The 15,549-nt window shown below is 35.7% G+C and overlaps 1 pseudogene; it reads left to right on the forward strand.

The window, feature by feature from the left end:
• Positions 1-1,027: 1,027 nt before the first annotated feature.
• Positions 1,028-1,206, forward strand: LOC135041835 (U1 spliceosomal RNA; annotated as a pseudogene).
• Positions 1,207-15,549: the final 14,343 nt, after the last annotated feature.

Raw genomic sequence — 15,549 nt, forward strand, 5'->3', positions numbered from 1 at the left:
GCAGGGAGTCTGTTGCCAGCAGGCTCCCTGAAAATAAAAAAATCTAACAAATATACTTTCTGTCAGGAAACTCAGGAGAGCTCCCTGAAAAGCACCCAGTCTCCTCTGGGCACAGTAGTAAACTGAGGTCTGGAGGAGGGGCATAGAGGGAGGAGCCAGTGCACACCCAGATCTAAAGTCTTTCTTAAAGTGCCCATGTCTCCTGCGGAGCCCGTCTATCCTTACGGAGTCCCCAGCATCCTCTAGGACGTAAGAGAAAAATTATGCTGGCAGAAAAATCCAATTGAGTGATTAAACAGCTCCAGAGCTGCTCTGTAAGGCAAGTAAAAGGGTGTGGGCCCTGCAGCACTACCTGTAGTTTGCATTGTGCATTGGAAGCCTAGTTTGCTGTCTGTTTCCACTTCTTTTTTCTTGAGCCCCTCCCGTCTATACCCTTGTGCACTATCCTGACTTCTCCTCCCGTCTGCTTACTTTGTGCCTTCCAATGCACAATGCAAACTACAGGTAGTGCTGCAGGGCCCACACCCTTTTACTTGCCTTATAGAGCAGCTCTTGAGCTGTTACAGTGCCCAGCTGCTGCAAGAAATCAGCGTGAATGCTTCAGGGGCTGGGGCATGGCCAACATGAGCCCCACACCGAAGGAGGGTGGGGGTGTTTAATGCGAACTAGGGGTCATCCAAGTGCCGCAAAAGGCCGCCATGCCCTGCACGCCCCTTTTCTCTTTTCATATGCAGACGAGGGTTGAAGCCAACTTTGACCCACTGCTTGGATGACATCGCCATATGCAAATCCATCTGCTGCAGGCCTTCCCCCAGGAATGCTTGCACTAGTTGTTGCATTTGGTTTGTTGTTTGGGGGTGCTTCAGTATTAGGCAGCCTTCTGCCCTCCCATGTTCATCTGAAAATATGTGTTCTCCCTGCAGTTGTTGTCCCCAGATGAGAGTTCCCTTGTGCTGCCTCAGTTGAATCTCCTTTACTTGACAGAGATGTGCCTGAGCAGCGGCCCTCCCCAGCCCTATCCCAAATCATACTTATTTTGCATAGGAGATACCATGGTCATGAAGACTGTTCTCCCAGGGTGCGGTTCATTCATTGCATTCTGGGTATGCTCACCCCTGTGATTTCCCCAAATGTGGGAAACTCGACTGCATTATTTAATGCGAACTAGGGGTCATCCAAGCACCGCAAAAGGCCGCCATGCCCTGCATACCCCTTTTCTCTTTTCATAAGCAGACGAGGTTTGAAGCCAACTTTGACCCACTGCTTGGATGACATCACTTGCTGCCTTTCCAATGAAGCAAGTTTAATTTAATAATAGGTGAAAAACCATCCCTACAAAGGTGTTAATCAGATACTTGGCTTTGTGGACACTTTTCAGAGCACAAATTTGTTAGCATAAAAATAAAGCCAGAAAATGAAGAGCTGTTTAATCACTCAATTGGATTTTTCTGCCAGCATATTTCTTTTTCTCTGCAACCCACTGCTAAATTGTGCTTCCTAGCTGTTTTTATAAAATCACTGAATCAAATCTAACTCTGATTACATCAGAGAAGGCCAGGTACCCTACACCATAACAGGGGGTTTGACATTTTGACTTGTCTACTTAAAGATCACCAAAATCTGATAACAAGGTCAATTAAGTCCCTGGGTGGGATTGAACCACCAACCTTTTGGTTAATAGCCTTACACACTAACTGATTGCGCCACAGCGACACTTTGCAAAAGTACATACTGACAAAGGCTAATAAGCATTCATCTAGAACGATTCCTAGAAACATTTTAAAAAGTCAATAATGTGGAGAGTTTTTGTAAGATGTTTCTTCCATCAACCAATGAAGAAACACATTGGTACTTTCCCATGATGAGTGAGTGCTTCAGGATCTTTTGCACTTACATGTGCAGCAGAGTACTGTAATGGAAGCATGCTGGGTCCATAACCCAGAGGTAGGCAGATTGAAACTATCCTCTGCTATATGCATTTTTTTTTGTTAATTAAAGTAATCCAAAACTGGGATTGATATTTTTGCTCTTTTATTTTTACTTAAAGTACAATAACTTTTACCATTTTAATTTGTTTTAATAGTATATTGACAGTATTGTTTTCTTTCAAAAATCCAATTAATTTTCTTTACCCGATTATTAAAATGGTAATTGACAAAAACAAACTACATTGTCACCAGAAGAGCAATACAAAATGTACAAGTGATATATTAAAATCATCTTTCCAGCTTGAATTTCAATGATGCATTGGGGCAACGATTTTGTGAGAAACATCTTCACCCTTAAATAAAGATTTTCTTAATTCCTTACCTGTGTGCTAATTAGATATCACCTTGTTTTCACATTAAACAGACTTCCACATGAGAAAACAGCAAATATGCAGTGGCGTTAATGTTTCCTGGTGTCAACCTGTATTATTTCCGTAGATATTGAAATGAGGATGCATCTTGCTGCCTTTCCAATGAAACAAGTTTAATTTAGTAATAGGTGAAAAACCATCCCTACAAAGGTGTTAATCAGATACTTGGCTTTGTGGACACTTTTCAGAGAACAAATTTGTAATCATAAAAATAAAGCCAGAAAATGAAGAGCTGTTTAATCACTCAATTGGATTTTTCTGCCAGCATTTTTCTTTTTATCTGCAACCCACTGCTAAATTGTGCTTCCTAGCTGTTTTTTTATAAAATCACTTAATCAAATCTAACTCTGATTACATCAGAGAAGGCCAGGTACCCTATACCATAAGAGGGGGTTTGCAATTTTGACTTGTCTACTTAAATATCACCAAAATCTGATCACAAGGTCAATTACGTCCCTGGGTGGAATTGAACCACCAACCTTTTTATAAATAGCTGAACACACTAACCGATTGCGCCACAGAGACACTTTGCAAAAAGCACATACTGACAAAGACTAATAAGCATTCATCTAGAACGTTTCCTAGAAAAACTTTAAAAAGTCAATAATCTGGAGAGTTTTTGTAAGATGTTTCTTCCAGCAACCAATGAAGAAACACATTGGTACTTTCGCATGATGAGTGAGTGCTTCAGGATCTCTTGCACTTACATGTGCAGCAGAGTACTGCAATGGAAGCATGCTGGGCCCATAACCCAGAGGTAGGCAGATTGAAACTATCCTTTGCTATATGATTTTTTTTTTTTTGTTCATTAAAGTAATCCAAAACTGGGATTGATATTTTAGCTTTTATTTTTACTTAAAGTACAATAACTTTTACCATTTTAATTTGTTTTAATAGTATATTGACAGTATTGTTTTCTTTCAAAAATCCACTTAATTTTCTTTACCCTATTATTAAAATGGTAATTGACAAAAACAAACTACATTGTCACCATAAGAGCAATACAAAATGTACAAGTGATATATTAAAATCATCTTTCCAGCTTGAATTTCAATGATGCATTGGGGCAACGATTTTGTGAGAAACATCTTCACCCTTAAATAAAGATTTTCTTAATTCCTTACCTGTGTGCTAATTAGATATCACCTTGTTTTCACATTAAACAGACTTCCACATGAGAAAGCAGCAAGGATGCAGTGGCGTTAATGTTTCCTGGTGTCAACCTGTATTATTTCAGTAGATATTGAAATGAGGATGCATCTTGCTGCCTTTCCAATGAAGCAAGTTTAATTTAGTAATAGGTGAAAAACCATCCCTACAAATATGTTAATCAGATACTTGGCTTTGTGGACACTTTTCAGAGAACAAATTAGTTAGCATAAAAATAAAGCCAGAAAATGAAGAGCTGTTTAATCACTCAATTGGATTTTTCTGCCAGCATATTTCTTTTTCTCTGCAACCCACTGCCAAATTGAGCTTCCTAGCTGTTTTTATAAAATCACTGAATCAAATCTAACTCTGATTACATCAGAGAAGGCCAGGTACCCTACACCATAACAGGGGGTTTGAAATTTTGACTTGTCTACTTAAAGATCATCAAAATCTGATAACAAGGTCAATTAAGTCCCTGGGTGGGATTGAACAACCAACCTTTTGGTTAATAGCCTTACACACTAACTGATTGCGCCACAGCTACACTTTGCAAAAGTACATACTGACAAAGGCTAATAAGCATTCATCTAGAACGATTCCTAGAAACATTTTAAAAAGTCAATAATGTGGAGAGTTTTTGTAAGATGTTTCTTCCATCAACCAATGAAGAAACACATTGGTACTTTCCCATGATAAGTGAGTGCTTCAGGACCTCTTGCACTTACATGTGCAGCAGAGTACTGTAATGGAAGCATGCTGGGTCCATAACCCAGAGGTAGGCAGATTGAAACTATCCTCTGCTATATGCATTTTTTTTTGTTAATTAAAGTAATCCAAAACTGGGATTGATATTTTTGCTCTTTTATTTTTACTTAAAGTACAATAACTTTTACCATTTTAATTTGTTTTAATAGTATATTGACAGTATTGTTTTCTTTCAAAAATCCACTTAATTTTCTTTACCCGATTATTAAAATGGTAATTGACAAAAACAAACTACATTGTCACCAGAAGAGCAATACAAAATGTACAAGTGATATATTAAAATCATCTTTCCAGCTTGAATTTCAATGATGCATTGGGGCAACGATTTTGTGAGAAACATCTTCACCCTTAAATAAAGATTTTCTTAATTCCTTACCTGTGTGCTAATTAGATATCACCTTGTTTTCACATTAAACAGACTTCCACATGAGAAAACAGCAAAGATGCAGTGGCGTTAATGTTTCCTGGTGTCAACCTGTATTATTTCAGTAGACATTGAAATGAAGATGCATCTTGCTGCCTTTCCAATGAAGCAAGTTTAATTTAGTAATAGGTGAAAAACCATCCCTACAAAGGTGTTAATCAGAGACTTGGCTTTGTGGACACTTTTCAGAGAACAAATTTGTTAGTATAAAAATAAAGCCAGAAAATGAAGAGCTGTTTAATCACTCAATTGGATTTTTCTGCCAGCATATTTCTTTTTCTCTGCAACCCACTGCTAAATTGTTCTTCCTAGCTGTTTTTATAAAATCACTGAATCAAATCTAACTCTGATTACATTAGAGAAGGCCAGGTACCCTACACCATAACAGGGGGTTTGAAATTTTGACTTGTCTACTTAAAGATCACCAAAATCTGATAACAAGGTCAATTAAGTCCCTTGGTGGGATTGAACCACCAACCTTTTGGTTAATAGCCTTACACACTAACTGATTGCGCCACAGCGACACTTTTCAAAAGAACATACTGACAAAGGCTAATAAGCATTCATCTAGAACGATTCCTAGAAACATTTTAAAAAGTCAATAATGTGGAGAGTTTTTGTAAGATGTTTCTTCCATCAACCAATGAAGAAACACATTGGTACTTTCCCATGATGAGTGAGTGCTTCAGGATCTCTTGCACTTACATGTGCAGCAGAGTACTGTAATGGAAGCATGCTGGGTCCATAACCCAGAGGTAGGCAGATTGAAACTATCCTCTGCTATATGCATTTTTTTTGTTAATTAAAGTAATCCAAAACTGGGATTGATATTTTTGCTCTTTTATTTTTACTTAAAGTACAATAACTTTTACCATTTTAATTTGTTTTAATAGTATATTGACAGTATTGTTTTCTTTCAAAAATCCTATTAATTTTCTTTACCCGATTATTAAAATGGTAATTGACAAAAACAAACTACATTGTCACCAGAAGAGCAATACAAAATGTACAAGTGATATATTAAAATCATCTTTCCAGCTTGAATTTCAATGATGCATTGGGGCAACGATTTTGTGAGAAACATCTTCACCCTTAAATAAAGATGTTCTTAATTCCTTACCTGTGTGCTAATTAGATATCACCTTGTTTTCACATTAAACAGACTTCCACATGAGAAAACAGCAAAGATGCAGTGGCGTTAATGTTTCCTGGTGTCAACCTGTATTATTTCCGTAGATATTGAAATGAGGATGCATCTTGCTGCCTTTCCAATGAAGCAAGTTTAATTTAGTAATAGGTGAAAAACCATCCCTACAAAGATGTTAATCAGATACTTGGCTTTGTGGACACTTTTCAGAGAACAAATTTGTTATCATAAAAATAAAGCCAGAAAATGAAGAGCTGTTTAATCACTCAATTGGATTTTTCTGCCAGCATTTTTCTTTTTCTCTGCAACCCACTGCTAAATTGTGCTTCCTAGCTGTTTTTTTATAAAATCACTTAATCAAATCTAACTCTGATTACATCAGAGAAGGCCAGGTACCCTACACCATAAGAGGGGGTTTGCAATTTTGACTTGTCTACTTAAATATTACCAAAATCTGATCACAAGGTCAATTACGTCCCTGGATGGGATTGAACCACCAACCTTTTGATTAATAGCTGAACACACTAACCGATTGCGCCACAGAGACACTTTGCGAAAAGTCCATACTGACAAAGACTAATAAGCATTCATCTAGAACGTTTCCTAGAAAAACTTTAAAAAGTCAATAATCTGGAGAGTTTTTGTAAGATGTTTCTTCCAGCAACCAATGAAGAAACACATTGGTACTTTCGCATGATGAGTGAGTGCTTCAGGATCTCTTGCACTTACATGTGCAGCAGAGTACTGCAATGGAAGCATGCTGGGCCCATAACCCAGAGGTAGGCAGATTGAAACTATCCTTTGCTATATGCATTTTTTTTTTGTTCATTAAAGTAATCCAAAACTGGGATTGATATTTTAGCTTTTATTTTTACTTAAAGTACAATAACTTTTACCATTTTAATTTGTTTTAATAGTATATTGACAGTATTGTTTTCTTTCAAAAATCCAATTAATTTTCTTTACCCGATTATTAAAATGGTAATTGACAAAAACAAACTACATTGTCACCAGAAGAGCAATACAAAATGTACAAGGGATATATTAAAATCATCTTTCCAGCTTGAATTTCAATGATGCATTGGGGCAACGATTTTGTGAGAAACATCTTCACCCTTAAATAAAGATTTTCTTAATTCCTTACCTGTGTGCTAATTAGATATCACCTTGTTTTCACATTAAACAGACTTCCACATGAGAAAGCAGCAAGGATGCAGTGGCGTTAATGTTTCCTGGTGTCAACCTGTATTATTTCAGTAGATATTGAAATGAGGATGCATCTTGCTGCCTTTCCAATGAAGCAAGTTTAATTTAGTAATAGGTGAAAAACCATCCCTACAAATATGTTAATCAGATACTTGGCTTTGTGGACACTTTTCAGAGAACAAATTCGTTAGCATAAAAATAAAGCCAGAAAATGAAGAGCTGTTTAATCACTCAATTGGATTTTTCTGCCAGCATATTTCTTTTTCTCTGCAACCCACTGCTAAATTGTGCTTCCTAGCTGTTTTTTTTATAAAATCACTTATTCAAATCTAACTCTGATTACATCAGAGTAGGCCAGGTACCCTACACCATAAGAAGGGGGTTTGAAATTTTGACTTGTCTACTTAAAGATCACCAAAATCTGATAACAAGGTCAATTACATCCCTGTGTGGGATTGAACCACCAACCCTTTGATTAATAACCAAACACACTAACAGATTGCGCCACAGAGACACTTTACAAACGTACATACTGACAAAGGCTAATAAGCATTCATCTAGAACGTTTCCTAGAAAAACTTTAAAAAGTCAATAATCTGGAGAGTTTTTGTAAGATGTTTCTTCCATCAACCAACGAAGAAACACATTGGTACTTTCCCATGATGAGTGAGTGCTTCAGGATCTCTTGCACTTACATGTGCAGCAGAGTACTGTAATGGAAGCATGCTGGGTCCATAACCCAGAGGTAGGCAGATTGAAACTATCCTCTGCTATATGCATTTTTTTTGTTAATTAAAGTAATCCAAAACTGGGATTGATATTTTTGCTCTTTTATTTTTACTTAAAGTACAATAACTTTTACCATTTTAATTTGTTTTAATAGTATATTGACAGTATTGTTTTCTTTCAAAAATCCTATTAATTTTCTTTACCCGATTATTAAAATGGTAATTGACAAAAACAAACTACATTGTCACCAGAAGAGCAATACAAAATGTACAAGTGATATATTAAAATCATCTTTCCAGCTTGAATTTCAATGATGCATTGGGGCAACGATTTTGTGAGAAACATCTTCACCCTTAAATAAAGATGTTCTTAATTCCTTACCTGTGTGCTAATTAGATATCACCTTGTTTTCACATTAAACAGACTTCCACATGAGAAAACAGCAAAGATGCAGTGGCGTTAATGTTTCCTGGTGTCAACCTGTATTATTTCCGTAGATATTGAAATGAGGATGCATCTTGCTGCCTTTCCAATGAAGCAAGTTTAATTTAGTAATAGGTGAAAAACCATCCCTACAAAGATGTTAATCAGATACTTGGCTTTGTGGACACTTTTCAGAGAACAAATTTGTTATCATAAAAATAAAGCCAGAAAATGAAGAGCTGTTTAATCACTCAATTGGATTTTTCTGCCAGCATTTTTCTTTTTCTCTGCAACCCACTGCTAAATTGTGCTTCCTAGCTGTTTTTTTATAAAATCACTTAATCAAATCTAACTCTGATTACATCAGAGAAGGCCAGGTACCCTACACCATAAGAGGGGGTTTGCAATTTTGACTTGTCTACTTAAATATTACCAAAATCTGATCACAAGGTCAATTACGTCCCTGGATGGGATTGAACCACCAACCTTTTGATTAATAGCTGAACACACTAACCGATTGCGCCACAGAGACACTTTGCGAAAAGTCCATACTGACAAAGACTAATAAGCATTCATCTAGAACGTTTCCTAGAAAAACTTTAAAAAGTCAATAATCTGGAGAGTTTTTGTAAGATGTTTCTTCCAGCAACCAATGAAGAAACACATTGGTACTTTCGCATGATGAGTGAGTGCTTCAGGATCTCTTGCACTTACATGTGCAGCAGAGTACTGCAATGGAAGCATGCTGGGCCCATAACCCAGAGGTAGGCAGATTGAAACTATCCTTTGCTATATGCATTTTTTTTTTGTTCATTAAAGTAATCCAAAACTGGGATTGATATTTTAGCTTTTATTTTTACTTAAAGTACAATAACTTTTACCATTTTAATTTGTTTTAATAGTATATTGACAGTATTGTTTTCTTTCAAAAATCCAATTAATTTTCTTTACCCGATTATTAAAATGGTAATTGACAAAAACAAACTACATTGTCACCAGAAGAGCAATACAAAATGTACAAGGGATATATTAAAATCATCTTTCCAGCTTGAATTTCAATGATGCATTGGGGCAACGATTTTGTGAGAAACATCTTCACCCTTAAATAAAGATTTTCTTAATTCCTTACCTGTGTGCTAATTAGATATCACCTTGTTTTCACATTAAACAGACTTCCACATGAGAAAGCAGCAAGGATGCAGTGGCGTTAATGTTTCCTGGTGTCAACCTGTATTATTTCAGTAGATATTGAAATGAGGATGCATCTTGCTGCCTTTCCAATGAAGCAAGTTTAATTTAGTAATAGGTGAAAAACCATCCCTACAAATATGTTAATCAGATACTTGGCTTTGTGGACACTTTTCAGAGAACAAATTCGTTAGCATAAAAATAAAGCCAGAAAATGAAGAGCTGTTTAATCACTCAATTGGATTTTTCTGCCAGCATATTTCTTTTTCTCTGCAACCCACTGCTAAATTGTGCTTCCTAGCTGTTTTTTTTATAAAATCACTTATTCAAATCTAACTCTGATTACATCAGAGTAGGCCAGGTACCCTACACCATAAGAAGGGGGTTTGAAATTTTGACTTGTCTACTTAAAGATCACCAAAATCTGATAACAAGGTCAATTACATCCCTGTGTGGGATTGAACCACCAACCCTTTGATTAATAACCAAACACACTAACAGATTGCGCCACAGAGACACTTTACAAACGTACATACTGACAAAGGCTAATAAGCATTCATCTAGAACGTTTCCTAGAAAAACTTTAAAAAGTCAATAATCTGGAGAGTTTTTGTAAGATGTTTCTTCCATCAACCAACGAAGAAACACATTGGTACTTTCCCATGATGAGTGAGTGCTTCAGGATCTCTTGCACTTACATGTGCAGCAGAGTACTGCAATGGAAAAATGCTGGGCCCATAACCCAGAGGTAGGCAGATTGAAACTATCCTCTGCTATATGCATTTTTTTTTGTTAATTAAAGTAATCCAAAACTGGGATTGATATTTTTGCTCTTTTATTTTTACTTAAAGTACAATAACTTTTACCATTTTAATTTGTTTTAATAGTATATTGACAGTATTGTTTTCTTTCAAAAATCCACTTAATTTTCTTTACCCTATTATTAAAATGGTAATTGACAAAAACAAACTACATTGTCACCAGAAGAGCAATACAAAATGTACAAGTGATATATTAAAATCATCTTTCCAGCTTGAATTTCAATGATGCATTGGGGCAACGATTTTGTGAGAAACACCTTCACCCTTAAATAAAGATTTTCTTAATTCCTTACCTGTGTGCTAATTAGATATCACCTTGTTTTCACATTAAACAGACTTTCACATGCGAAAACAGCAAATATGCAGTGGCGTTAATGTTTCCTGGTGTCAACCTGTATTATTTCCGTAGATATTGAAATGAGGATGCATCTTGCTGCCTTTCCAATGAAGCAAGTTTAATTTAGTAATAGGTGAAAAACCATCCCTACAAAGATGTTAATCAGATACTTGGCTTTGTGGACACTTTTCAGAGAACAAATTTGTAATCATAAAAATAAAGCCAGAAAATGAAGAGCTGTTTAATCACTCAATTGGATTTTTCTGCCAGCATTTTTCTTTTTCTCTGCAACCCACTGCTAAATTGTGCTTCCTAGCTGTTTTTTTATAAAATCACTTAATCAAATCTAACTCTGATTACATCAGAGAAGGCCAGGTACCCTATACCATAAGAGGGGGTTTGCAATTTTGACTTGTCTACTTAAATATCACCAAAATCTGATCACAAGGTCAATTACGTCCCTGGGTGGGATTGAACCACCAACCTTTTGATAAATAGCTGAACACACTAACCGATTGCGCCACAGAGACACTTTGCAAAAAGCACATACTGACAAAGACTAATAAGCATTCATCTAGAACGTTTCCTAGAAAAACTTTAAAAAGTCAATAATCTGGAGAGTTTTTGTAAGATGTTTCTTCCAGCAACCAATGAAGAAACACATTGGTACTTTCGCATGATGAGTGAGTGCTTCAGGATCTCTTGCACTTACATGTGCAGCAGAGTACTGCAATGGAAGCATGCTGGGCCCATAACCCAGAGGTAGGCAGATTGAAACTATCCTTTGCTATATGAATTTTTTTTTTTGTTCATTAAAGTAATCCAAAACTGGGATTGATATTTTAGCTTTTATTTTTACTTAAAGTACAATAACTTTTACCATTTTAATTTGTTTTAATAGTATATTGACAGTATTGTTTTCTTTCAAAAATCCACTTAATTTTCTTTACCCTATTATTAAAATGGTAATTGACAAAAACAAACTACATTGTCACCATAAGAGCAATACAAAATGTACAAGTGATATATTAAAATCATCTTTCCAGCTTGAATTTCAATGATGCATTGGGGCAACGATTTTGTGAGAAACATCTTCACCCTTAAATAAAGATTTTCTTAATTCCTTACCTGTGTGCTAATTAGATATCACCTTGTTTTCACATTAAACAGACTTCCACATGAGAAAGCAGCAAGGATGCAGTGGCGTTAATGTTTCCTGGTGTCAACCTGTATTATTTCAGTAGATATTGAAATGAGGATGCATCTTGCTGCCTTTCCAATGAAGCAAGTTTAATTTAGTAATAGGTGAAAAACCATCCCTACAAATATGTTAATCAGATACTTGGCTTTGTGGACACTTTTCAGAGAACAAATTAGTTAGCATAAAAATAAAGCCAGAAAATGAAGAGCTGTTTAATCACTCAATTGGATTTTTCTGCCAGCATATTTCTTTTTCTCTGCAACCCACTGCCAAATTGTGCTTCCTAGCTGTTTTTATAAAATCACTGAATCAAATCTAACTCTGATTACATCAGAGAAGGCCAGGTACCCTACACCATAACAGGGGGTTTGAAATTTTGACTTGTCTACTTAAAGATCACCAAAATCTGATAACAAGGTCAATTAAGTCCCTGGGTGGGATTGAATAACCAACCTTTTGGTTAATAGCCTTACACACTAACTGATTGCGCCACAGCTACACTTTGCAAAAGTACATACTGACAAAGGCTAATAAGCATTCATCTAGAACGATTCCTAGAAACATTTTAAAAAGTCAATAATGTGGAGAGTTTTTGTAAGATGTTTCTTCCATCAACCAATGAAGAAACACATTGGTACTTTCCCATGATAAGTGAGTGCTTCAGGACCTCTTGCACTTACATGTGCAGCAGAGTACTGTAATGGAAGCATGCTGGGTCCATAACCCAGAGGTAGGCAGATTGAAACTATCCTCTGCTATATGCATTTTTTTTTGTTAATTAAAGTAATCCAAAACTGGGATTGATATTTTTGCTCTTTTATTTTTACTTAAAGTACAATAACTTTTACCATTTTAATTTGTTTTAATAGTATATTGACAGTATTGTTTTCTTTCAAAAATCCACTTAATTTTCTTTACCCGATTATTAAAATGGTAATTGACAAAAACAAACTACATTGTCACCAGAAGAGCAATACAAAATGTACAAGTGATATATTAAAATCATCTTTCCAGCTTGAATTTCAATGATGCATTGGGGCAACGATTTTGTGAGAAACATCTTCACCCTTAAATAAAGATTTTCTTAATTCCTTACCTGTGTGCTAATTAGATATCACCTTGTTTTCATATTAAACAGACTTCCACATGCGAAAGCAGCAAGGATGCAGTGGCGTTAATGTTTCCTGGTGTCAACCTGTATTATTTCAGTAGACATTGAAATGAAGATGCATCTTGCTGCCTTTCCAATGAAGCAAGTTTAATTTAGTAATAGGTGAAAAACCATCCCTACAAAGGTGTTAATCAGAGACTTGGCTTTGTGGACACTTTTCAGAGAACAAATTTGTTAGTATAAAAATAAAGCCAGAAAATGAAGAGCTGTTTAATCACTCAATTGGATTTTTCTGCCAGCATATTTCTTTTTCTCTGCAACCCACTGCTAAATTGTTCTTCCTAGCTGTTTTTATAAAATCACTGAATCAAATCTAACTCTGATTACATTAGAGAAGGCCAGGTACCCTACACCATAATAGGGGGTTTGAAATTTTGACTTGTCTACTTAAAGATCACCAAAATCTGATAACAAGGTCAATTAAGTCCCTTGGTGGGATTGAATCACCAACCTTTTGGTTAATAGCCTTACACACTAACTGATTGCGCCACAGCGACACTTTGCAAAAGAACATACTGACAAAGGCTAATAAGCATTCATCTAGAACGATTCCTAGAAACATTTTAAAAAGTCAATAATGTGGAGAGTTTTTGTAAGATGTTTCTTCCATCAACCAATGAAGAAACACATTGGTACTTTCCCATGATGAGTGAGTGCTTCAGGATCTCTTGCACTTACATGTGCAGCAGAGTACTGTAATGGAAGCATGCTGGGTCCATAACCCAGAGGTAGGCAGATTGAAACTATCCTCTGCTATATGCATTTTTTTTTGTTAATTAAAGTAATCCAAAACTGGGATTGATATTTTTGCTCTTTTATTTTTACTTAAAGTACAATAACTTTTACCATTTTAATTTGTTTTAATAGTATATTGACAGTATTGTTTTCTTTCAAAAATCCTATTAATTTTCTTTACCCGATTATTAAAATGGTAATTGACAAAAACAAACTACATTGTCACCAGAAGAGCAATACAAAATGTACAAGTGATATATTAAAATCATCTTTCCAGCTTGAATTTCAATGATGCATTGGGGCAACGATTTTGTGAGAAACATCTTCACCCTTAAATAAAGATGTTCTTAATTCCTTACCTGTGTGCTAATTAGATATCACCTTGTTTTCACATTAAACAGACTTCCACATGAGAAAACAGCAAAGATGCAGTGGCGTTAATGTTTCCTGGTGTCAACCTGTATTATTTCCGTAGATATTGAAATGAGGATGCATCTTGCTGCCTTTCCAATGAAGCAAGTTTAATTTAGTAATAGGTGAAAAACCATCCCTACAAAGATGTTAATCAGATACTTGGCTTTGTGGACACTTTTCAGAGAACAAATTTGTTATCATAAAAATAAAGCCAGAAAATGAAGAGCTGTTTAATCACTCAATTGGATTTTTCTGCCAGCATTTTTCTTTTTCTCTGCAACCCACTGCTAAATTGTGCTTCCTAGCTGTTTTTTTATAAAATCACTTAATGAAATCTAACTCTGATTACATCAGAGAAGGCCAGGTACCCTACACCATAAGAGGGGGTTTGCAATTTTGACTTGTCTACTTAAATATTACCAAAATCTGATCACAAGGTCAATTACGTCCCTGGATGGGATTGAACCACCAACCTTTTGATTAATAGCTGAACACACTAACCGATTGCGCCACAGAGACACTTTGCGAAAAGTCCATACTGACAAAGACTAATAAGCATTCATCTAGAACGTTTCCTAGAAAAACTTTAAAAAGTCAATAATCTGGAGAGTTTTTGTAAGATGTTTCTTCCAGCAACCAATGAAGAAACACATTGGTACTTTCGCATGATGAGTGAGTGCTTCAGGATCTCTTGCACTTACATGTGCAGCAGAGTACTGCAATGGAAGCATGCTGGGCCCATAACCCAGAGGTAGGCAGATTGAAACTATCCTTTGCTATATGCATTTTTTTTTTGTTCATTAAAGTAATCCAAAACTGGGATTGATATTTTAGCTTTTATTTTTACTTAAAGTACAATAACTTTTACCATTTTAATTTGTTTTAATAGTATATTGACAGTATTGTTTTCTTTCAAAAATCCAATTAATTTTCTTTACCCGATTATTAAAATGGTAATTGACAAAAACAAACTACATTGTCACCAGAAGAGCAATACAAAATGTACAAGGGATATATTAAAATCATCTTTCCAGCTTGAATTTCAATGATGCATTGGGGCAACGATTTTGTGAGAAACATCTTCACCCTTAAATAAAGATTTTCTTAATTCCTTACCTGTGTGCTAATTAGATATCACCTTGTTTTCACATTAAACAGACTTCCACATGAGAAAGCAGCAAGGATGCAGTGGCGTTAATGTTTCCTGGTGTCAACCTGTATTATTTCAGTAGATATTGAAATGAGGATGCATCTTGCTGCCTTTCCAATGAAGCAAGTTTAATTTAGTAATAGGTGAAAAACCATCCCTACAAATATGTTAATCAGATACTTGGCTTTGTGGACACTTTTCAGAGAACAAATTCGTTAGCATAAAAATAAAGCCAGAAAATGAAGAGCTGTTTAATCACTCAATTGGATTTTTCTGCCAGCATATTTCTTTTTCTCTGCAACCCACTGCTAAATTGTGCTTCCTAGC

The sequence above is a fragment of the Pseudophryne corroboree genome, unplaced genomic scaffold (assembly GCF_028390025.1).
Source record: "Pseudophryne corroboree isolate aPseCor3 unplaced genomic scaffold, aPseCor3.hap2 scaffold_804, whole genome shotgun sequence".
Taxonomy (NCBI): Eukaryota; Metazoa; Chordata; class Amphibia; order Anura; family Myobatrachidae; genus Pseudophryne; species Pseudophryne corroboree.